The sequence below is a fragment of the Manacus vitellinus genome, unplaced genomic scaffold, assembly GCF_001715985.3.
Source record: "Manacus vitellinus isolate BGI_N305 unplaced genomic scaffold, ASM171598v3 scaffold_45_pilon, whole genome shotgun sequence".
NCBI classification, from domain to species: Eukaryota; Metazoa; Chordata; class Aves; order Passeriformes; family Pipridae; genus Manacus; species Manacus vitellinus.
This window is the reverse complement of record NW_021940571.1, coordinates 279153-301503: the sequence shown is the minus strand read 5'-3', so window position 1 is coordinate 301503 and position 22351 is coordinate 279153. Positions and strand designations below refer to the sequence as shown.

At 47.9% G+C, this 22351-nt stretch overlaps 1 long non-coding RNA gene across 9 annotated transcripts in view; it reads right to left on the bottom strand.

Moving 5' to 3' along the window:
- LOC108640839 overlaps nt 1-20095 on the bottom strand; it is a 29498-nt gene extending 9403 nt beyond the window's left edge. The window contains exons 1-7 of one of the 9 annotated variants that reach the window (XR_001921535.2): nt 19537-20095; nt 17279-17490; nt 11691-11925; nt 10108-10141; nt 8791-8890; nt 5786-5895; nt 3697-3954 (exon numbers count right to left, since the gene is read on the bottom strand). This is a non-coding gene — a long non-coding RNA (uncharacterized LOC108640839). Of the gene's footprint in view, nt 1-3696; nt 3955-5785; nt 5896-8790; nt 8891-10107; nt 10142-11690; nt 11926-17278; nt 17491-19536 lie in introns of those variants that run through there. The other 8 variants (XR_001921536.2, XR_001921532.2, XR_001921538.2 and 5 more) reach the window with 8 other exon arrangements.
- Nucleotides 20096-22351: the final 2256 nt, after the last annotated feature.

Here is a 22351-nt window from a genome sequence, read left to right as displayed (position 1 = left end):
CCTGACCAGCATGGATTTAAAATACCAGATTTTTTTGGCCAATGCTCCCAACTGATGGTAAGTTCATGTTTCAAGGTAACATAACAGTCAACAATGTGACAAATGATTGTGACAAATGATGTGACAAATTTAAATGCCAAGAAAATCCTTCCTTTCATTAAGTCCTGTCTGCAGAGTCCCCACGTGCAGGAAGATGTCTGACAGCTCTGTGGGATGCCGAGATCCTGGGACAAGCAGCATCAAGAACCAGACTGAGTGAAAGCTCAGACCTTGGACTAAAAACATCATCTGAGCAGTAGCAATTGCAGCTCATGTCACAACATTCCTGACAGCGACAGCTGAAGATCCCTGTTCCAAAGTGACAGTGTGAAGCTGAACACTTGTACTCATGACTGCAGCGGCCTCATGGGGCTCATCCCTCTCCCTGTCCCCTAACATATGTGAATTATCCTCCCAAATAGCTACTTTTCTGGCAACAACATGCACACCTTTCCAAAGGCAAAGTGGAAATCCTTGCAAGTATTTCTGGTGCTGCTCCCAGTCAGAAATAACAGTAATCTGATCCACGAGCAAATTCCATTTCTGTTGCTGAATTCCTTTGTACAAGTATCTTTGCTTTGAAAATGTTTGGCAACAGTGAGGCACAGGCTAATTTTACTTATAAGGTGTGAATCAAAGAAGACTTGCAAGTTTCTGAGTCACAGAAAGGAAGCATCTGTGGCCTCTCTCAGCACTTCTTTCAAGAGAAAACATTACAGTTCAGCTATTTCAGATGCGACTTCATACGTGCTCACTGCGCCCCACGGATCCCCATCTCCTACTGTAGTGGTCTGGACCCTCGAGCTCTCCCCCAGGCACAGCAATGGGGACAATTCCAGAATCTTCTCCCAGAACCTGGGGAACTTTCAGCCTTATTCAAACCTGCTGTTGTTAGTGGGCTGCATCACCATGGGCAAGGTTTAGGCTGCAGTGTGAGAGAGTTGAATAAATTATTAATTTGGGAGAATCCAGCAGATGCTTTGTGAAAGAAAGGGGTGACCAAGGAAAAGGCAAGCTACTCCTCACATTGCACAGTGCTGAAAGCCCTGGGAAGCTGAGGGACTAAGATACAAACACTGCTGCAACAACAGCAAACTTCCACAGACTGCCTACAGCACGACCCTGATGCCACATAAAGGAAGGCCTACAATCAACTGACTCCTTCTGTGCTCCTTCACTGCCGAGAGAGCTCCCAGCTGAGGCCAGGTTGGCCTGAGGATGGGGACAGCTCTGCCACGCTGGCTGCAGTAGTCCCGGGGAGCACACGCAGATGTTCAGCTCTGCTTCCTCCAGTTCCAGAGATTTCATGGCCTCTGAGAAGCTGTTCATGGCCACGTTCAGCCAGCAGCTCAGCCACCAGGGTCACTGGCTAAACCCCAACCAAGAGGATTCATTCCCCCATCGATGGGGTGGGCCAGCCTGTGCCCGCAGTCCCCAGCGCCCCGCACGCTCCCGGTGCTGGGTGCAAGCACTCCCCTCGCTTTTTATCTCTTCATTAACTGCTCACAGCAGATCTGATCTTCTCCAGCTCTGCAGGGACATGCCAAGGGCACTTTTCAACATGTCATTCATTCCACTGTCACCATTCACTGCTCTCCAGCCTCAACAGACCATTTCGCTGCCCTGTCCCAGACTGGGAGCAACAACAACATCTTCTGCCCTAAAACAGGTCCCTAGGGTTTACTGACAACAGGATGCCAGCCTATTGTCAGCATCACAACACAGCAATGTCAGCAAGGGTGGAGGGTCCTCCACCTCCCAGCAGTCTGTGGGATCTGTCCACTGAATATATGGGTGAACTCTCCAAAAAAAATCTGTATGGGGCCCGCTTATCTGACTTAATTATTTCTGTACATTGCTGCTCTCAGCCTGATTCAGCAGCAACATGGTAGATCACAGCCATTGTCAAACCAAATTCTTCCCTGACAGTCCGTGGAGACGTATATTTGCCATCTGCAATCTATTCCTTGGTTTCTGGCACATATTTTCAGTGCTTTCTTTTGAAAGCTGTTTCAGATTTCTCTGGGCTTCTCTCTAACCTCTGCCAGTGAAGCCTCACACAGTGTAATTGTTGACAGCTGTGTCAGGAGAAGTATTTTACTTCTTTAGTTTCTTTTGCTGTTCCTCTTGCTGCAGCACACCAGCTGCTACACGAAGGGCTGCCTGGCTGTGTAACACACACCAAGATGTGGAAAGCAGACCATGTCTTCTGAGAGGGGGACTTGGGGGGCTTGTGATGTTTATCAGAGATAACTGCAGCTCTACAGGTGAAAACATGAAGTAAAAGGCAGCTGAGCAAACAGGTGTGAACTAGAAGTAGTGGGCTGAATAAAAGTGAATCTCTCCTCCTTTCCAAGAGTTTGCATTTCAGTTTCATGGTAAAGTAAAATCCAGAAAAAAAAAAAAAAGAAAATCACTGCTGATTTTTTTTTCCCAGGCAAAAGATGGGAAATGCTGGGGACTATACTTATCCCTTTTCTGTTATCCCTTTTCTGCCAGACTGAACTCAAATCTGAAACATCTGTTCACATAACTCGAGACAAGCTCTCTCAGTCAAGTAACATAAGCACAAACTCTTTCTGCCATCAGTGCAGAACTATCAGTGAAGCTTTTTGTGGAAGCCTAAGGATCCAGACACTTCTGATGTGCCTTGCAAGCACCGAATAATGTGTTCTCACTACCAGCAGAGGAACATTAGCACCTTTTCCACATACTCTAAATCCTGAAATCTGTTTTTCTAGACCCACACTGTACACATTGTCCTTCAGGAGCTATTCAACCTGGGCAGTACCAGCTATGTTTAACAGTATCTCACCCAGCACAGTGGGGCTTAATTCAGCTGAATCCAAGGATAAAGGGCAGGGGAAAATTCTCAGTTTTCAATATGGAATCACAGACTGGTTTGGGCTGGAAGAGATCCTTAAAAATCATCTTGTCCACCACCCCAAACCATCAGTGGGGACACTTTCCACTAGGCCAGGTTACTCTAAGCCTCATCCAACCTGGCCTCGAACACTTCCAGGGATGGGGCAGCCACAGCTGCTTTGGACAACCCACTCCACTATTACAGCACAACAGCAGAGCAGAGGGTGGGATTTTAGTGGGAAATATCGAGGCCTGAATATGCTTTGCAGAACTCTCACATGGCCATGGGTTCAGAGCTCCCACCCCTCTCTGCATCCCCGAGCTTGGAGAGAGACCTACGGCTTGTGCAGGGCTCAGTCCTCCCAGAAATGCTGTGCACACGCACGTACAGAGGAAACAGCTCTGCCTGTACACGGACAGGAAGTTCAAAACAGAGCAGTGGCAAACCAAGCAAAAAGCCACAGAACTATGTGTTATCCAGAACTCATCCCTGCTCCAGCAGTCCTCCAAGAACTCTCTGCATTCAACACGTTTTGGAGCATGAACCCCATCCTGTCAGAGAAACAGACTGGAAATCAGGACTCGTTTCTGGTTCTGCTCCCAATTCTCTCTGTGCATGTACAAGTCACTTTGTTTTCCTGCTGCTTTCTCCAACCCCCTGCCTGCTGTGCCATGATGGCCAAGTGTGGATTGTCTCCAGCTACAGAGCTGTGCAGTGTCCCAGGCAGGGAACTAGATTGCATGTGGAGGGCTCTGAAAGCCACAGGGAGAAAAAAAAAAAAAAAAAAGTACCTGGAGTTCATGTACCCAGTAGCTTTTCTGTGCAGCAGAGGAATGCCATCCCGGTTATTTTTGCCTTCTCCCCGCACAGCAGTAGATGGAGCCCTCCTTCCCTGCTCTCAGCAGCCAGGGACACAGCAGTACCACAGATCCCAGCTGAAGTTACTCTGTCAGCACCGGCCAGCACTGCTGTCGAGACAGACCTGGGGCGTCACACAGGAGGGACCTGGGGCTCACGACTCCTGCCTGCCACCTGAAATTCCCTGAAACCTGTGAATGACAAAGTGTTCGACTAACCACAGCATTGCCTTTCCTTCCATTTAGGCATTGGGTAATGTTTTTCCTTTCTTTTGTAAACTGTCACCAGGATTATATGAAATTCAGGAGGTTTTTTTCTTTTGCAAAATAAGGAATGACAAGTTTTGCTTGCTATACTTAGAGAGAACATATATAAAAGTTGTATCGTGGCTGTGAGCACTCTAGACTACCTTATCCAGAGGATTTTATGGGAACTAAAGGTCAAGGGATCCGAGGCCAATTTCTCAACTGCTGCTCACAGCCTGTGTGTGACAGCAGGACAGAGGAGGGATGAGGGAACTCTGGCAGCCATATGCCTCTCTGCAAGCTGGGAAAGATTACAAACATGTATGTTGGTTTTCTCTTCCCCCACACCTCCATGTGCTCCTTCCAGTGACTCCAGTATGGCCCTGCACAGATGCAGGCAACCTTCTGGTCATGCACCACCGTCCAGAACTAGAGGCTGCAGTGCCCTTAAGACAGGTCAGCCAGGTCTTCCACAACAACAGTGGACAAATGGAATACTTCAGAGCAGTGAGAGCAAAATTAGGCTGCTCTCTCCTTTTCTGAGTTTTTTGGGAGGTTGGGTTTTGGTTTTCTTTGGTTGGTTGGTTTGAAAACACGCCGTACACATCCTGCTTCATCCCGCTGCACATCCAAGTGCAGACTTGACTTGATAGAAGAGCAATCCATGCTGCCAGGGAAGACTGCCCTCAGAACCAGTGTACAACCTGTTGTTCTCTGGAAACATGTACCACTAGAGAAGCAATATATAAACCCACCTTTTGACTTATTTTAGATTCTTTGAAAGAGACCATGTTATGCAAGTAGAAAAACCAAGAATATTGTAGAGTTACACGAGATGCTGGAGATGATATTTGCCAGCAAGGTAACTCAATATACATCTATTCTGGCACTCAATAATTAAAGAGAGGCCCCCAGCAGTGAATCACAGGGTGATTTGCTCACAGCAGCAGCTCTTCACATCAGAGAGGGACCAGGACCTGCAGCCAGGCACCAGCAACCGCACACCTCATCCACACAGTCCAGCTCCAAAAGAGGAGTGGTAGTGTTTTTAGCAGAACTGATGGTTCATTTCTCCAAACAGAAATTACCAGAAGAAGGGAGATTAGACACCTATCCCTGAAGACGAGGGTTTTCTACTGATTAGCCTAGTAATGATTGACTTTCTAGATTCAAGACCTTATCCTGCCTCCGATCCTGCCCAGATAGAATGGTCTGTTCAGACAGGATTCATGCCTCAGCCCTAAGAGAGTAAAAAATCTAGGTAAGGACTTTGGCATTTGGCCCTTAATGAATAGCAGCCAACAGCTGACAAATTAAATAATTCAGAGAAGTGAAAATTAAATAGTCCTGCAGTCACGAGTGTTGGCATATGGAAAGCTGCCACTAAGCTAATAATAGCAGTGTCTACTGCAGCAGAGAGGGAGGTCCCGGCATCCCAGAGCAGCCACACATCTGGGCACTGGGAACACAGCCATTAGCAACCTATGTTTAAGTAGCACATTCTTGCTACCTTCCTGCCAGCTACTCATCTTCTGTTACCACAGGCTGAGGGCAGGAGCCCACAAGCAATAATGTGGCACTGGGGGCAAAGGTGAGTTTGGGCTCTGCCCATCAGGCTCCCAGTTTGGCAGATGCTTCCTGCAGCCAAAGGCACCAAGGAAGTCCCTCACCAGTACCCTGTCTGTCTGGGTACACCTGCTTTATTCATTTCACCAAAAGATGGACAACTAGTTCATTTGTCACACACCTGCATTTGTATATTCTGGACACCACTCACCTTCTCTGGCTCCTTCAGGTATCTTTGAAGAGCATAAAGCCACTTGGGGACAAGACTTCCTGGCTCACTCCAGCCTGTGGTGTGATTTTCTTGTGTGCAGCAGAGCCATGCTGTTTAGGAATGGGAGGAGAGTCAGGGCCATGAGGTGGAAGACGAACCAAACACACAGGTATCACTCACAACCAGAGGTGGAGAATGATTTCCAGATGGGTGGGTATGCACCCATTAATGAATGAAAGAGGAAAGTTAATCAGGATGGTGGATGCAGCCAGCCAGCAGCCAGGCTACTCACCTTCAGCTGCTTGCAAAAGAGAGCCCAGGCAGGGACGGGAAAACCAAAGGCTGGGGTGTACTAGAGAAGCCTACAGCAGCAAGATTATGTGTGTATTATATGGCCACAGTAAGAGAAGCACATTGACATGAAACACTCATCACCCACATGTGCAGCACTCCTGAAGAAGCCAGAGGAGGCCGATTCTCAGCACTTCCCCAAAGAGTGTCCTCCACTCTGTAGCCAGAGAGCTGACAAGACATAATGGGCACTAAAGAGCAGCAGTGAGATAAAGCACTAAAGAGAAGAGGGAGATAAAATGCTGGAGAAGAGATATGCAAGAGTGCACAAACACACAGAAGAACAAGCTCTAGTATAAAGAATGGGCAGGCTCTGCCAGCTCCAGCACTGAATCACTGCTTCTCTTCCTGAAGGACCTGCCCCATGTACTTGAGGAGACTTTCAAGGTATCAAGCAGTAGAAAACTTCATTGCTGCTGAGTAAGCTGGATAACACAGGGCAAACTGAGCAGACACAGAGCCACCGGGCTGGTTAAGGATCCATCAGCCTATGAAAGAGCAGCTCGTGCTGGCTAAGGGTGGCTGGGAGAAGTCCCTGCTCCCAAGGAAGCAAAAGGAAAGGAAACTCCAGGCGGTCTGGTTCTGTATCCACCAACATCTGCTGCAAGGGGTATCTGTTGGCTCAAGAGATGCACCACCGATTTGGGCAACAACTACAGCAGAGATAATTAGGCCATCTTCCCTCCTTGACAATAAAAGAGACCCAAGTGTCTTAGATTCACTAAAGGGGATTTCTGTCCAACTGTCCCTTTCAGAACACCTATGAAAAGAACAGCCTTAAGAGCAATCAGCATCTTATTCTCCAAGTTTGTGAGCAAAACAAACACCTGGTGCATCCGCACAAGCTGCTGTTCAGCCAACCCTGATACTGACTGCCCATAAGAATGGCAAACGCATCCACGGCTCTCCACTGTAGGTGTATGGCCAAGAAAAATCCAGCCCTCTTTGCCTACAATTGTAGCAAGAAAATATAACCTCAAAAAGAACCTGCAAGTTCTTCTATTTAGTATTTCAGTGCTTCCTGGTCAGAGACTGATGGTTCTGCATCTACTAGTTGTCCCAGCAAATACAGCTGCTCTTTTCCACATGTGTAAGGCCTTCAGAAGCAGAGTTTAGTTGACTATTTCATCCTTACAGAGACTCCATCCATCAGTACAGCATCCTCTGCCAGTTGAATGAGGTTTATACATCATGTCTGACTGGCAACATGAGCTTCCAAAAGCCCAGAGCTGCATCAGGTGAGCTTATCTCTGGCCTTTCACTACCCTCCCTTGGAGCTTTCCTGAGCAGGAGTTTGACTCCTGTAGTGCCCCTACAGGGGACACATGTGGAGGGGGTTTCTTCAGGATGGGGAAAGTTCCTCCACCCATCAGGAGGAAGGGATGGCTTTTTCCTTGCTCGAGGTATGGACTACTGTGGCCAGGCACGACAGAGAACACTTCTGGAGGTCTGTTCTTTCCTCAGCAGAGGGTGCTGACCACGACTATAAACAAGATTTTTGGCACCAAGCATGGCATCCTGGCCTTCTCTACCTGTGGTACCTGCATTTCCTCTCCCTTAGGTCCTTTTATGCCATCCTCCTCTGCTGCCATCGTGGTTTCTGTGCTCTCCTGTCCCTGCTTTAGCTTGAGCAGGGCACAACACAGCAAACTGTGAAGGGCAAGAGACAGGAGGAGGGAGTGCCAGAAGCTTGTGCCCTCTCCCCCCCCTTCATCCACTCCTGGGAAAGTGACACTGGACCACGCACAGCCATGGTGTTAATACCACACAGAGCAGCAAGCTCATGAATTAAAATAGCAGGAACTGACAGTACTCACAGGTCTCAGAAAAGAAAGGTGATGTGGAACTGGCTAGTTCATCTTTTCCATGACAGGAAACATTTCGACCCCTGTCACCAGCACAAACACTGTCTGCTCCCATCGTGCTTTGCAACTCTCCATACTGCACATCAGGACCACACAAATAAGGAAAGCCAGAGTGTTGCTTTTGCCTTCCCCAGAAAGACCTCAAAATGCAACAAAACCCAACTCTGTTGTTTTTTGCAGGCTCCAAAGCCTCCAGCTGCTCGTGTCACAGCCCATGGATGTATCAGCCTTTAGGTAAAGCAGGCTGGTCACCCAGAGCCAGCTGCTGCAGGGACAGCAGGACAGGTGGCCTGTCCGGGGCCAGGAGCCCTGGGCCAGTGGCAGCTGCAGTGCCAAGGGCAGCTGTCAGCCAGACAAAAATTCTCCATTTCGGATCCAAATCCATTAACAGCTGAGTAAAGAGGAGAGGAGGAGGAAGGACAACCAGCTCTCACAAATACATACACAGCCCTGTCTTCATCTCCCATTTCTCAATTACTTGTCTGCTTTATGGCCATTAGCACAAGAGGAAAAATGGAGGTGAGCTGCAGAAAGCAATCAGTTTGTCTTTCAGCTTCTTATGCACACACACTAAACCAGAGCTTGGATCAAGGACACCCCCAGGGAGTGCTGGAAAACACGTTCAAATCTTTGTGAAGAATTGCTTTTACAGGACACAGGTCGTTTTGGAAATCATAAGCAAAGGGTACTGAAGTGTAACAAGTTTTTGTAAGGTCAGCAGAAAATTCCTATGGCATTTCAGACACCCACAATAAATGTTTATAACATTATAATGTTAATCATAAATACCTTAAAGAAGCCTTACTGGAAATCACAAGTGAATCCTAGGGACTTTGATTTAAATTGGAATCTGGCTGTTTCAGATCTTGCTGCAGAAAGGTTCATAATCCTGAAAACAACAGAAAGGACACAGCAATGAAGTATTTGTAAGAATAAGATCCACTGGGGGAACAAAATAAATCTGATTTAGTGAAACCAGGATGGGATAGGATGTTGGCCTTGGCTTCAGTGATTCTGAGCTGTCCCTCAGATAGGATCTGTAGTAGAGGAGCTGTACTCTAAAATTAGACAATGAATTAAGCTAGATTTTTAAAGGATCAAATTCTTTGTATTCTTCTCATTAAAAGCTGACTCAAACAGCCTTGTCTTTAGGGACTGCAGAGTTACTTTTGGGATGTTATGCATTCAGCCAAATCACTACAGTTTGCCTCTTTACTGCAAGTAAAGGTTTTCCAGAGAGAAACAGCATTTGCAGTAACGAGCCATCCCTGGGACCCCAACAGAACAAACTGTAGTTCACTGTAACATGCCAGCTATTCCAGATTTCCTTCTAACCTACATTATACACAGGTGGAGGTTTCATCAGCTGTAATTTCACGTCATGTAAAAGGTGATTGTCCCTCACACACACAGCACCAGCACAGTGGCCCAGCAGCCCCCAGCTGGGCTCCAGCTTTAAAGGCTGAGTGAGGGCTCCTACCCCAATTGCAGGGTGTCACGGGTATCAGATATTTGTGTGTATAAATGTGGTGCACAATTGCCCTGAAGCTGGTATATATATGTGCAGCTCAGAAATATAAAACCAAAAGCTGAGGTTTTATAAAAACTTGGCCATCAAAACAGGAAAGCAGGAAAATATACAGGCAGAAATGTAATTTCAAATGACAACTAATGCATGTTTGTTTTATGGATATCAGTTATCTACATGGGCCTTAGAAAGCACTCATACAGAATAAAGCAGGGATATCTCATGGATTTCCTTTCCACTCAAAGACAGCTTAAAACAGCAGCTTTGGTGATTTGGCTTCCAGACTTTCTCAAGTTATGACGTAAGGAGACAAAAGACACCTATGACAGGCATCCTGGTCCCTGCCTCTCCTCCTCTCTGTACTGTCCCTCTCTCCGCCAAGAGGTTCCTTTTCTCCCGACTTCCTGTTAATGACATTCCTGGTTTTCCTCCCAGAGGGCAAACCTCCATCTCCTGGTTGCAGTTACTTGCAGGAAGCAGCAAGCCTGCTGCTTTGCTCTGCACAGCATTGAAACAAGTGACACAAGACTAAGCTTCACCATAACCACAAATGCACCACTGAAAAGTGTGGAACCGACCTTGCAGGACACATTGCTTGAAGAAGTCTCAGACCTGAGAGTAAAACACAGAGCACCAGTTTTATGTGTACATGACATGGTAGATGGAGGCTGTTCATTCCGTGTGCTAGAGGCACATGAACACTGAACCAGTGTTAGACCCAGCATTAGCAGCTGATCGCTGCCACAATGGGAGATATTTATCCTGTAGTACCCGATATTAAAGTCTTTACATAGTGTGCCACCTGCTCAATAAACCCAAGATCAGGAGACACAGGCACACCTGAAGAGATGACAAATAAAGAGACAGAGTTACAAAGACATCTTCAACTTCCATCAGGAGACCTAGACCCAGGATGGAGGCTCAGAAATGCTCTGTTCTATGTGCCCCCCAATCATCACTCTCCACTTCCTCTGAGGGGTCCTCACCTCAGTAACCAGCACCCAATGGAGCGAGATAGGATCTCTCTTGTCAGGCCATGGCAAAGGCCAGCAGAGAGCACCAAGTCTAAAGCCACAAGCCTGAAGTTATTTGAAGACACAAACACACATGGAAAAACCTCCGGTTTAAAACATGGGTTATAAAAGCCAAGCAGTTGTGCCCAGTACTGTGATCAAATGCCATCCTTATTCCATCAGAGCTTAAAATAGGTTGGGTAAGAAGGCAAACAACTGTAAAAATCCCGAGCTGCTGCCAATGGACACACAGCAGGCAGTGGCACCGTGCTGGCTCTCTTCACTTCCAGCGCCGTGGTGTTTGTCCAAGGAAAGCCTCCATTATGCTTCAGGAACACACTGAGCTGACTGTTGATACAGCCAGCAAGGAACCTCGCTGGCAAACTCCCCACTGTTAAGGCTCCACAGGCCCCATGCTGAAGCCAGCCAGCTCCAGCACTACAGGGTGAGCGTGGCCAGACCTCCAGAGCACCTTCAGCTAACAGCATGTGGGCAGGAGTGCCCTCATTCCATTTACCCAGTCCATAGGACAAAAGCTAGGCACATGATCCACGGTCCTCCCAGCTACTCCAAATCCCCTCTGCCAAGCACAGGTATTTCTCACATTTTAGCTGCTGCCTGCATAGGCTTTGTTAATGCTGGAGGCCGAGGCTTTGTACCAAGCCCCAGGAGTTCAGTACATTCTGTTCAGAGTGCCAAAGGCACTGAATAACCACTTACATTTGCATTTGCCTAAACATAGCCTAAACATACTGCAAGCAAATAGCAGGAACAGGTTTAGCACTCAAGAGGCACAATTAAAAGCAAAAAACACCCATCGATAATTTGGTACTTTTACAAAAAGACCAGAAAAAGCCAATAAGAATCAGAGTAATTAAAATGGTATTTTTGTACTGCAGCAAAACCCAAAGAATATAAAGTTCAAGACGTATGCCAAGAACCTTAAAACCTATTTTTAACCATTTGGTACATTTTATCTATAGATAAGCTGCTAAATACCATTTCTGGGGTTTAGATTTTTTGCTACAAGCATGTGCAATCTCTGTCGCTGTCTGAGCCTGGCTGCTTTGCTCTGCAGCCGCAGCGGGATGGCAGAGGTAGCCAGCCTCCCAGCAGAGCTGCTGCATTATGAATCACATCATGCTCACCAGGGGAATTCGGGCTGGAGTGCCGAGGGTGGGCTCGAGAGAGCCGGGAGGCTCCGGGTGCTATTCCTGGCGGCGCCAGCGATTCGCGTGACCTTGTGCGAGTGACTCAATCCCCGCGTGGATGGCCGGGATCACCGCATGGATCGCCTGCCCGGGCTGCCGCTGTCACACCGCAGCGCTGCCAACACCCCGGGGCTTGCCCGCCTTAGTAAGGGGAGGAACAGAATGAGACTGTCTGAAAAAGAAAGGAAATAATGCAGTGCACGAGGGTGCAATCACAACAGCGCTGATTTCAAAGGCAGCTTGGACTGGGTTTGGAACAAAGGCTCTTACCCAAGTGGTAAAAGACAAAGTGTTAAAAAAGAAGCAGCATCCCCTTACAGTTATTTTATCCCTCTGGGCACTGGATGAAGCAGATGTTACTGTAATGGAACGCCTGTGCCTGAACGCTGCTGTACCTCAGGAGACTGAGCCCCACAACGTCCCTGCATGAGGGGAGGGTGAGGCGGGGAGCGCTGCTCGGTGTGGAGCTGGTTACAGAACGCTCCCACGGACAGCCCCCGAGGCGGATCTGTGCTGTGCAGCAGCGCTGACGATCAGCTCCGCCCGGTACCAGCACAGGGCACAGCCCCGGCGCTGGGGAGCCCCGCTCGGCGCGTGCGCGGAGCCCCGCTGGCCCGGGGAGCGGCTCGGGGGCCCGCGGGGGCCCGCCGCTCCGGCCGGCCCAGGGCCACGGCAGGGGCCGCCTCGGCACCGGGATGTCGCTGCCCTCGCCTCAGCCGCCAGACAGCACGTTCCACGAATTCCGGCACACCCTGCACGGCCGCCCGTCGGCCAGAGGGCGAGCACCAGCCTCCATAGGAAGCACCCCTCGGCAGCTGAGCCCGCTCCGGGGCCGTGCGGTGCTGGGCGGGCCCCTGCGGCCGAGGGTCCTTCATGACTGACCGTTTGTTACGATGGCCGAGCCTGAGCCATCCCCATCGAACAACAGGCACCACTCACTCCCAGCTCCTGTCCAGTTGCACAGGATCGCTTCGGCTGCTGCCCGAAGCCAAGATCCAGCTCTGGGTGACCTCAGGGAGCCATTAGTGCTGCCACAGGATTTCATTCCTCACAGCTTAGCCCCACATCAACGCTTCAGGATCAAAACACACTGCAGACCACACCTGGAAACTGCCTATTTGATCTTAGAGGTCTTTTCCTATGTAAACGATTCTATGGGTGTGTGAGACTGCTCTGCCTGGAATGTAGGCCTCAGCCTCCTCTGCAATAAATGAGAGTTTCCACAGAAGAAAAATCAGAGTCATCATCTGCTGTGTTCTGGGGTGGGGGCTTGGTTGTTTTTTATTTACGTTCATGAACCCATTGTTATCAGTTATGCATGTTTGTGACAAAGCCCTTTTCCAAAATACCACCAACCATGGCAGCAGAGAACACAGTCGCTGTCCGATTATCACATACAAAGCTCAGGCACATCCTAGATTGCATCCTGCAGTCTGGTTTCACAGCTCCACCTCAACATGCCACCGCATGCTTTATTGGAACAAGCTGCCTCCTCTTTCTGTGCACCGCACAATCTCACACTTGCTGATTTCACTCCTTTACTTCTAGGTTAGCTGTGCCTTTGCTGAGCAGAAATGCTGCTATTCCAAGGAAAGGAATGGTGACAAGTCACTCCAGACAGTGACAGCAGCCATGACTGCTAGCACATGGCACAGCAAGGCTGCTGAGCAGGGACTGTCATTCTCATTCTACAGATAGGAAAATAAACCCTGTCTGAAGGCAAGGACACAAACTGGCACTTTCCAAGTGACTAGATTAGCCGCTTTCGAATACCAATCATTACTAGTGTTTTCTCTCTGTTTGCCACATTAATCCCATGGGAGCACATGTCAATGACTCTGTCTCCCCACTCTGCCCCCAAACAGCTGCAGATCTTCATCTCACCCCTTGATCAGTCACCAAACACCCTGTTACTGGACACCTTCTCCCACAAATCAATTGCGTGATTAACGCCATTTTGATAAACTCAGGGTAATTCTGTACCTCACCCAGACTGAAGTCCTCTCCTGCTTCTCCAGAGGGCTTTGTGTGCCTCACAGTCACATATTACACCGGTTCCATCACCACAATCTCTCTTCATTGCCAAAAAAACTGTTTATAAAGCCCCAAAGCTGCACAGATTACACAAAACCTAATGTACAGAAAAAAATTTGTGCCACTGGGCTGACATGCCTGACAGGATCCTGCTCCTGGCACAGAGCAGACACATGCCAGGGACCTGGTATAGGTTTTGGGGCCAGCCTGCCTGAAGCAGCTGCCATGGTCAGCTACAGCATGACCCTACAGCACAGAAAATCTCTGTACTGCTGTCCTTGGCACTGGGTGCAAGGCAGCTCACTCCTCTGCCAAACACTCCACCAGAAGACTTAACCTTGGGTTGAAGACTTCTGGTGAAGATCAGTGAGCAAGGGAGAGGCTGAGACACGGGCTCAGACACTTCTGGCTCACACAACCCAATTCTTGCCACCACACACAAACCCAGTTTTAGTTTTGCTCTCCCATTTAGAGCAGTCTCCTTGACAAGCACATGCTGTGGTTCCTGCAATCCCACAGTAACCTTGGCTGTTAGTTCTCTATCTACACATGGATTCCAACCTATTCAGCCAGAAGCAGGAGATTTTTTCCTAGGATTTCCTAAATCTTTTAATCTTCTACCTCTGAAATCTGTAATTCTACTTTTTAAAGTTTATATTCGTGAAGGGAGATTGAAGTGACCAAACTGCTGGTACCAGGGAGAGAAAAAGTCCTATTTTTCATTCTTCAGTTGCAGTTCATGGCATGTCATTTCACAGTCACCAGCCAGGGAAAAGCTTACATAAGAGTTAATGCAGAGATTGAAGTGACTTATAGAACATTTCACTAACAGAAAAACAGCCTGCAGAAACTGGGAAGGAACAGGATTTGTCTACAGTGCTCTGCTGGGGAGCCAGACAGGGACTGGTGTAATCTCAAGATTTGCCAGTATTAAACATCACTTAATACCAGGGAGACTTGGACATGCTGGAGAGTAATGAAGAGGCACGAGGATGATGAAAGGATAGAAGCACTTGACATACAGGGAGAGGCTGGGGGAACTGGGAGCATGCTTTGACAAGAAGAGCTGGACTAAAGGATTTCTTGAAGTCCCAGCCTCAGTTGTCCTTCAGTTCTGTGAGAAACGGGGAGAATGGGATTTGTTTAGTCTAGAAGGAGAAAGCTGAGTGGGCATAACAGATCCCTTTGCAGGCAGCAATCCAGGTTTCTTCTTCCCGGTACAGATCAAGGAGTAACAGGCTACTTTTGGGGAAATGAAGATGTAGGCTGAGTTTCTACAGGTAGTGCTGGAGCAGATCATGGAATGACATCAGGAGCTGATTTAAAGAAGAAAGCGGGTGAAGAGCCATCAGAACAGCTGAGGTATTACCAATCCTGCTTCAGAGGGGACCTGACTTTGCACCATATTTCACTGATTTAAAAGACACCCCCTCCCTCCAATCTCCTGGTCCCCCACAACCCAAACCTTCGTGCTCCAACTTTTTTTGCACCTGTAGGACTGAAATGGCTTTGTAAAAGCTCAGAAGAACAATGCATCTTTTTAGAAACACTACTCTCACTGCTTGCAACTTCCTCCCTCTGTCAGCACAGCCAAGTGGCAGGGCAGGATGACTCCACTGCCAGGTGGAGTGGCAGCACTGGGACTTTCTGCATACTAAGAGGTGAACTAACTCTACATCAGCTGGTGTAATGCATTCTTATTCACTTCTGTTACAGACCACGCTGTCCAAAGACCCAGGTTGTCACCAAGATGCAGATCCAAATTAACTCAAAGTAAAAATAATAAAAATCAGCCACTGTTTTACAATTCAAATTCATATGAAGAAGCAAAATTGGATCAATCCAGATTCACAACCAGATCTTGTATACAAACAGATCAAGCTTGTTCAGTCTTGGATTTATGCCACTTTCAGCAGTTTTCTGGCTTTCTCATGCTCCTGCTGGACCCAGGGGTACAATATTTCTCACCTGCTACAATCACAAACATACTGTGGTGTTCCCCTTGTATTTCTGCTCTGTCCCCCTGGGTACAGGGGTAGATACAGTGTTTGGAACAGCCCTACCTGCTGCCAGGGCTTCACCTCACAGCTGTCTCTGGAGTTTATAGCGCTGCCAGGCCACAACTGTTCCACCTGCATTTGCCATGCCAAGAGTCTGTCTCAAATGGAAGTATTTAGATTTGTAAAAAACAAATCAGGTAGTTTCAAGAACAGGGAACAAGACAGTGCTTTATTTAGAAAAATATTAACCACTGCAGCCTCAGCAGAGGGTTTGGCAGACGAGGAACCAGCAAGCCACAGAGAAACAAAACCCAGAGAGCAAGTACTGCAGAACAACTGTACTGCACACACAATGCAAGCTCTGCCCCAAGGAATTATGTCAGAACAAGGTTAATTATTTCCATTGGACTAATACTTTCCATTTAATTTATTTTTATAAATCAATCTGCATAATGTACACTGGCATCCTTTATGTTTCAATTTTGCTTACAGTAATAAAACTAACTCTGCAAATCATCCCTGGCTACATTATTTTTATATCCAAGAGCACCAAATGATAAAAGCCTGGCAGCATAGATCTAAGAGAGAGAAAAAGCATTCATTCTACTTCCCAAACATAGCACAACAAGACCATGCTCCACAGCCTGATTTTAAAGCAGTAGGATGAAAATGACTCAGCCTACGTTAAAATTAGAGGTATGATGAGATTGAGACTGCAAGAGAAGGACTGAATTAAATGCATTTGTACTTGACTCAGATAGGCTTTTTTTTATTAGTGCCTGGTAAAGGAAATACTAGCAAGTTTAAAAGTGTGTGAAACAGTCAAACCAACAAGGTGTTTCATGAAGCTGTGAGCGCCACTGCCATCGTCAGCGCTGCAGGATGACAGGTCTGGCTCCCTGTGACACTGGGGGGGGCACCCCCAGCCTGCAGTGCTGGCACAGGGGACAAGGCCTGGATAAAAGGGGAAGTGGCAGCACAGAGCCACACATGTGCCCGCCGGCAGGACACCCAGAGCTCCTGCCGAGAGCCTCTGCAGCCGCCTTTGGCTCCTCCAGCCCGTTCCCTGGGATGTGCAGGGTGGTTTCCCCAAGCCCCTCTTCCTCCCAGCCACAGACCCGGCCCCGCTCCCAGCACAGCGGGGAGAGCCCGAGGGCACCAGCATGACCAACCAAAGCCTTCCTCAAGTCAAACAGCCAGGAGGCACCTGGCTCAGAGCCACCCAGACACGGTTTTCTGTATCTTCTAGTGCTCAGAGACAGACACACCATATTTCTAAAGCCTCTTATAATGAATACTTACTCAATCTCACCCCATATATATATATAAATATACACACACACAGAGATATTTTTAACATACGTAAAGAAATTTAAAAAACCCCAACATTTTTAATGCTAGATAAAAAAAAGCATTAACTGGAAGAGTTCACTAGTCCAAATGACCAAATCAAGACATTCCCATTCCCCTCCTCCCAGATATACTACTTACAGCCAGCAGGAATGTGTCACAGCTCAGCATTCCGGCCCACTGCCTCCCCAGGCTTTTCCTTTCTCCTGCAGGAAATCCTCCAGCTGGCCTTGCTTTGTTCTGGAGCATATTTTAAATTCAGCTTCTTTGCATCAATTGAATTCAGGTGCAGCAGGAGCTTGGTACCTGCACGTGGGTGTTGTTCCTGATGAGATTTCCTTACTTTCAATTTCCTTACGAGCAAATTAGAAGCAAACAAAAGAAGAGAATAATTCTTTCAGTGACTTTCTGCCTTTCCGCAATCCACATACACATTCTCAAAAAAATGTGAGAAACCAACTGCCACTGAAGGACTCTGAATCTCCCAACATGGATTAACCAAGTCCTGCCTAAGTTCATGCTGAATGGTTTGCTCAAATACGTGTTGCAGATTTCTCCTTAACCAGAGAATTTTTGATTTCCCCAAACCTTTCTGTTTAGAAGCAAAATTATTTACAAGTTGGTTGTCATAAAACACCATGGGCCAAAGGTTGCTCTGGACATGGATTCTTGGAGACTTGCACAAATGCATATTGTGTGTCTCTCAAGTTTTCTTGGGGAAGGGCCGTGCCCACAACGGGCACTAGGAATTGAGGCGTAAGGGCTGAATTCTAAGGGCAGAACCCCTTGGAGTCTGTTCCTCCAGGCAGCTCTGGCTGTGATGCAGCAGCAGAGGGATGGAAGAAGGCATGGATTATGGGTGAGCAGGAAAACCAAACCCTCAGTTTGGCTGCAGGTAGAGCTGGAGGGCATGCATCACTCTTGTTTCAGAAGCAGCACCCTTAGCCTGGGGCTAAAAGAAGCAAAATAGGGAGTAAGGTAGGTCACTTGCCAGGCAAACCATCCTCTGTTGAGTTTTGTTTGTTGTGGGTTTTTTGATGCTTAACAGCTATTACCACTAAATAGCAGAACCTGTGACAATAGAGAGAACATAATTGCTTTGCTGGAGAACATGAGCAGCACTTTCACCAAACAAGAATGGACTTGTTGGGTTGTTTTAATTCTTGGCATAGCTGGGCATGTCTTATCTCCAGCTCAAAAAAATGGAAATGCATAATGAAGACAGCCAGTTGTCTTGTAGGTAACTGTACACAATTCCCACCACAGGACAGCATTGTTGGCAAGACATGGTATCAGTATAGGGAAACCTAATACTGCCAGCTGAATAGATGTCACATTTCTTTCTGCAAAATGTTATGTCTGCTAGTACTAGAAATAACACAGCTGAGTGATAAAATTTAAAAAAATGTGAAAAATATTTTCTCTATTTTCAAGTCTGTTTGCCTTGTGAATATGACAGCATTTTGTTTTGTCAGTCGTGTTTTATGCACACAAGGCCAGAACTTCTCCAACCCCTACACCCATGTTCTCATCAACAGCAGCAGAGCTTAAACAGATTCTGCAGCAGCTCATATAGGACCAAGAAAGCAGGCTTGTTGGGTGCTTTTATCTAAAAAGAAATAGGAATAAAATAACCTTATACAAGAATATTGCCCTTAAAACACTGAAACATGCTCTTTAATGTCTGCTGGCTGAGGCCTGGTCCTACAGAGACTGAAAGGATTTCACGTTGCCAGAACCTGCCTTCCATGAATAGGCACTGATTTCATGTACTACTTTAGGATCAGGTCTTAGAGGACACTATTTTTAACTACATGAAGAACAAGCATGTCTAAAACACCTTAAACCCTCCAGGTTTAAGGCTATATATATTTTAAAGACATTCTAATATGTGCATAATTACTGTGAATATTACTCAGCAAAGGGTAAACAGTGTTGCAGTAACTCTAATGTCACTAATTTCATTACTCTATCGAAATATGCTACTGTAATTGAACTAGTACATTATGAAGTGTTATAAATAATTAAAACTAAAACTGCAACTGACAAAATGAATGAAGCAAGAACATTCTGTAACCCAGTGTTCCTACCCAACTTCATAATTTTCTAAGTTGAGTAAAACACTATATCTGAGTCTGTCTGAGCACAGAAAGGATTTGTTCATATCATTCACTAGTTTGGAAAGAACCTTGGTTGGAAAAAAGTTGAAACATGTTAAAACCAGCACACTATGAAAGAACATCAATACAAACGCCACACAACAACATCAACTGCTCCTTTGTCACCCTCCCCAGGTACCCCGGTGAAGCCAAAGAGAGCATGTCACAGCAGTGGGGACAACCCAGGCCAAGCTGCTGCTGACATTGGGACATCAAGTCCTAAGAAGGAACACATCCTACCTGCTGTCAGAGGACGGGGAAAGAGATGGGCTTCTCCAGTCATCCCAGCTGACACAGCTCCATGCTCAAGGAGGTGAGCAGGAAGGAACTCTGTCTCACCAGCCAGGCTCTCCCACAGCAATATCTGCTGTACTGCACCATGGGCAAGGCTGGATGCTGAGTGCAAGGCAGAGGCAGGAGAAGTAGGTTCTACTTTGGCATGTGAAGTTAGAGCAGTTCCGCTTTTGAGATCTAGAGATGAGAAGAGACAGGTGAACAGCATATGAGTGATATAACTGTTTCTTTTAGAGAGATTTTTAAAGCAGACCAAAGGTGCTTTTGTGCAACTTGTTAAACTCTGCTGCTCCATTCCTTAAATCAATAGCAAGTGTCAAATTATTTTTGCAGAAATTTTCTGCTTTGTTTAGCTTTTTAATTTTCATTCTTCGGTTTCACTGAAACAAAAGGCCTCTTTTTTTAGACAGACATAAAAGGGGCTGACAACTTCTGCTGCTTCATTATCTCCAGGTGAATTCCATATTCTGCTCCTTCACTCCTCTTGGCTTCCTGCTCTGTCTTCTCTGAAGTACCACAGAGTTTTCCACCTTCCTTTTTTTTTTTTTAAATTTTTAATTTGTTGGTGTTTGCTTGCAGGACAAAAAGCTTTATCAATTAATCTACTGTTTATGCTGCCTGAGCTAGCCCTGATGTTCACTGTAATGGAGCACCACCCCTGCCAGTGAGCCAGGGCCAGCCCCTGTGCACCCTGCAGGCACAGCCCTGGCCCCCTCCAGCTGCAGGTGAGATGCTGACAGAAGGTAGCCCCAGGATGAGCTCTCAGGGAGAAATACCCATGGGGAGAGAGCTCTGACCTTGCTTCTGCAGACTGCAGGAAGGGGGTTCCTACATCTCTGTAGCCCACCACAGCACAGAAAGGTCCTTAGTGGCACTGGCTTAGGTGGGTCCATGGGCACTCCTGGGCTGCTGGCTGGCTGCTGGGCTGCATCCACCTCCCACTAGTGGGAAAGAGGGCAGGCAGAAGGGAAAAGCCTCACCTATCTGCATAAGCCTGAGTTGTGCAATTACACTGCAAATCACTGCAAATCCTCCTGCTCCACAGTGTAAGGGAGTTCCCCCTGGCAGAGCTGGGGCAGGCACAGCAGGTGAGAACAGCCCAGGGGAGAAGCTCATCCGGAACTGCCCTCTGACAGCGAGAGGAAGGATCCTCCATCCATCTGTACTGCCCACGCTGGCTATGGCAACCTCTGTGGGAAGCCAAGCAGGGGACTGGCAGCCCGTTCTAGCACAGACAGCCCACAGGCCACCCCAGGGGGGCTCGGGACTGTATGAGGAGCTTTGTCAGGCACTGAGCAATGCTGGAAAGAACAGGATGCTCCTGCAGGGATGCGCTTCTCTGGGAGATCTCAACTTGTGGACAAAGTCATGTAGCTGAGAGCAGAAGCCTGTAATACCACCCTGCCATGGATGAGGACACCAGGGGGGTGTCTGGGTATAAGCAAGGACATTTATAATTCTCAGTTTTTTACAATAAAGATGGATTAATCCTGTCCTTGCTAATCTGCCATGACAGAACAGCTGACATAAAACTCCTCCAAGCTGAAATGGGTGTTTACAGCTGCAGGAGCCAGAGGTCGTTAAGCACAGAGTTAACTCCCACAGACCAACTATTTCCTTCTTTTTTTTAATAACCATTCCTTTAAGCAAGTGTCTCCTGGTATTTTAAAAATTCACTTTAATCAATTTAAAATTAATAAGGAAGGAGCAAAATCCTTAGGGCCTGAAAGCTCCAATGTCTGCCAGGCTGGAAGTGATGAGTCAGCTCCAGCACGGCCGCCATGGAGCGGCTGAGGGCCGCCCGCCAGAGCTGAATTAGGTCACTCGGTTTGCTGTTCACGGAGCGTGGCTGTCCCTGCCTTTGGATGGTTCCCTCTTTCTGAGGAGAGCTGCAGCGCTTCGAGGCACTGCTGGGGCACCTCACTACTGCTGCTGCTGCTGCTGCCATGGCTCCATCCTGTGTGTTTATCGGGCAGGAGCACAATGGAGCCTCTCCGAGAGGAGGGAAAGGGCAGTGGCAGCAGGACACAGCACACACAGGGCCCTGTCCCTCTCCCACAGGGCATCTCCTCGGACTCCTGCCTTGGTCACTAACCCATGCTCTGCTTGGGCCAGGAAGAGAACCAGCAGTGTCCACAGCCAGTCCTCCAGCTCCTACCTCCACCCAAACCACAGCTCATGCCCAGGCTCAGCTCTGCTCACTTCCCAAGGGAACATGTGCTCCCAGGGCGTCAGAGCAGAGCCACTGTGCTCCCTCACTAATTACCTGTTTCTAATTGCGGTGCCACAGTCCCAACAGGCAGCTCCTATGGCAGCTCCCCAGGGGGATTAACACTGAGCCTTTGCTTTGTACACTGATGCAGCGTGTGAAGAAAAGCAGTTCCCACCTCGTGTGCCCAGAGCACGTGGGCCATGCCAGTGGGTTACCTGTTTGTCTGCGGGTCACCATGGCACTGGGATGCCAGCACCCAGTAGGGCCAGCCTGGGCAGCAGTGGGAGGCTGCATTCATGGGCTGTAGGCAAGAAGAAACGTGCTGCCCCTCTCCCTGCACCCAGGGGGCTGAGGAGCTCTTACAGCACTCTTGTGGAATGAAAATTCCTGGTCTGCAGCAGGGGAGCAGGAGCAGGACCATCAGAAGGGCAGAAGCCCCTGTAGCCCACAACATCCCTGCACTCAGCTGTCTGCCTGCTGACCAGGTTTGGGTTCCCCAGCACACCCTTCCCTGGGAGCCCTAAGGAAGGGCACTGGGACCCCTGACAC